This window comes from Rhinopithecus bieti, unplaced genomic scaffold, assembly GCF_001698545.2.
Source record: "Rhinopithecus bieti isolate Rb0 unplaced genomic scaffold, ASM169854v2 scaffold_35036, whole genome shotgun sequence".
Lineage (NCBI taxonomy): Eukaryota > Metazoa > Chordata > Mammalia > Primates > Cercopithecidae > Rhinopithecus > Rhinopithecus bieti.
In genome coordinates, this window is record NW_016814741.1 from 32,491 (window position 1) to 34,957 (window position 2,467).

Genomic DNA, 2,467 nt, shown 5'->3' on the forward strand with positions numbered 1-2,467 from the left:
CCGGCCCGCGGTGCCGGGGCCAGATAAGGGCGATCCACGGGGCTGCCGCCCCCAGGTCAGGCAGGCCGGGGGCGGGCCGCGAGTGAGGCGGGGCGGCGGCGAGGCTGCGGACGGCTGGGGGGCGGGGGAGCGAGGAGAGCCGGAGAGCAGGCGGCGAGCGGGTGGCCCGGCCGCCCGCCTCGCTGGTCCTCTTGGCGCCGCCGGCCCACGCCGCAGTGTGTTTTGTGGACGGCGCCTTCCCAGACAGCCCAGTAGAGCCCAGCTCAGCGCCCGGCGGCCTTCGACGCGATGTTCCGCCGGAGCTTGAATCGTTTTGTAAGTATACTCGCTGCGGCTCCGCGCGTGCCGGTTCGTTTGCTCGCCAGCCCCTTCGCCGGGTCCCTCACAACAATTTTCTAAGGGGGCAATTACATCTCTGGGAGACACCACCACCCCTCTTCTTCCTTTTTACCGAAACACTGTGCCCAGGCGGCCGGGGAGGGGAGGCAGGTAGGGCTCTCGGGGTATCCCACCCTCGCCCCCAGGACAATTCGACCAGGGCTTCCCGGAGCTGTTACAAACTCTGCCTGAAACTGGGGGCCGCCCTCGGGCTGGGTGGTGGGGGACTCGTGGGGGGACCGACCTGGGGACCCCTCAGTTTGCCAATGAGTCGAAGATGGCGTTTTATTCTTAGGGAGGTTGCCTTCTTTTGTTTCCTCTGCCACGAGCACATGGAGGTAAACCTAGACCTGTCACCGTGGCCCAAAAGAAGAGCTGGGGGCTGAGGGAGCCGGAGGCTAGGGCAAGACTCAGCCTTGCCTAGGGCTCAGCCAGCGGGCGGCTGCTGACCGGAGGCCGGGCAAACTTTGGAGACCCAGCCTATAAAGCTCACCTTTAGGGTGTGTTTGAAAGGCGAGCGTGATTGTCAGGGTGGGCTGGGTGGATGTGCAGCCGCCAGGAGGCTGCGCCGCCCCTGCCCATGCTGCCGATCGCTGGTCTGAAGCCTCGCGGAGGGCTGAGCACTCCAGACCTTGAACCCATGGGAGAAGGCGGGCTGCGACTGGACTCCTCCGTCCACGTTTACCCCCTTCAGAATCCCCAGAAAAGGGAATTTCATTTTCAAGGGAGTTTGCCATAGGGAAAATCGCTTTCGGGCTACTGACTCTTTTGAGTAACCTGTTTACTCCTAGAGGGTACATTAAGAATGGAGCAAAACAGGACCATTTACGTTCTGTGCTGCTATTTGTAGCAACTTCCTTAATTGCAAGAGGAGGTGGCGGGAATAGGATTTTATTTCTGCCAATGATGTGAAAGAAATGGTTCATCTGCAAATTTTGATTTTCTGTAGTTAGGAAAAGGGTTGAATGCTGAGTTCCTCTACCTGCCTTAAAATACATCTTTTGAGAACATGTCAATTTGGTTTTATTCATGCAATTATTCCTAATCAAAGCGTTGCTAACATTTTTCATACATCGGATAAATTTGCTCTCATTTTTCCTTCATTTGAAACTTTCACAAATGTACACAGGTTAAAAGTAATACTTGTACATCCCTTTTTAGAATATTATTATCACAATAGTGCTATGTTAATGGTTTTCTAAATGTTGACCTCTCCCAGAAACATGCAGTATGAAATTGGAACAGATTATTACCTGTGGCATAGAGCAATAGAGGTTGTACATATCAATCATCTTGAAATCCGTAGGTGACGGCTTGTACTAATAGCTTTGCTGAAGCAAGTGACTAAAATTGGTTTCTCCCATGTAGCCTGAGAATGCAAACGGGTATTGTTCTTCATAGCTCTATTTCACATAGATTCTTGTGATCTTGGAGTGTTGTTTGGGGTGACAAAAGGGAAAGGTGGCAGTGAAAGCTAATCGTAGTATTTAGGAAAAGGATAATCTTTTCACATGGCACTCTTATGGTGGAAAACAACTGGGCTCTGAATCATAATAAAATCATTAAACTTAAGTTGTTGAAAATCCCCCCTTTTTTTTTTTTTTTAAGGATTTGAACATTTGAAACTGAACAACTCAAGTACTGGTCTAAAAGCTCATTTGCTTCCCTTTTGCGAAGAGTGATCTGCATCGTATGAGAGTCTAGTAATTAAGTAGTGCTGGCCCAGGAAGCCAGGGCATGCAGTAGAATTTGCAGCAGTTGTTGAGGTGCCAGCCTGCAGGTTTGAGGCTAGTACTTTGCATCCCCGACCAAGATCTCAGCAGAGAATCACTTTTGCTAATACTGAAATGAGCTTTGACCTCACTGCTGCAGCTGGAATGTTCAGCTGTTCACATTTTCCTGTGCAGCCATGACTGTGGTTAAGTACCGGGAATTTGTACCAGTGCAGTAAGCTGAAAGGTTCTTAGGAGTTGTGTCTGAGCCCTAGGCCCAGGGCAAGGAATTAATCTGCATACCTTTGGACTGAATGTGAAAAATACTATCAAATACTCATTGCTAAAAAACGGCTTCAAAATTTGGGGGGGGGGGG

General features: G+C 51.0%; 1 long non-coding RNA gene across 1 annotated transcript in view; it reads left to right on the forward strand.

The window, feature by feature from the left end:
* The first annotated feature begins 6 nt into the window (after positions 1 to 6).
* The window catches only part of LOC108515183 (uncharacterized), a 118,164-nt gene continuing 115,703 nt past the window's right edge, over positions 7 to 2,467 (forward strand). The window contains exon 1 of the long non-coding RNA XR_001881451.1: positions 7 to 315. This is a non-coding gene — a long non-coding RNA (uncharacterized LOC108515183). The remainder of the gene's footprint in view (positions 316 to 2,467) is intronic.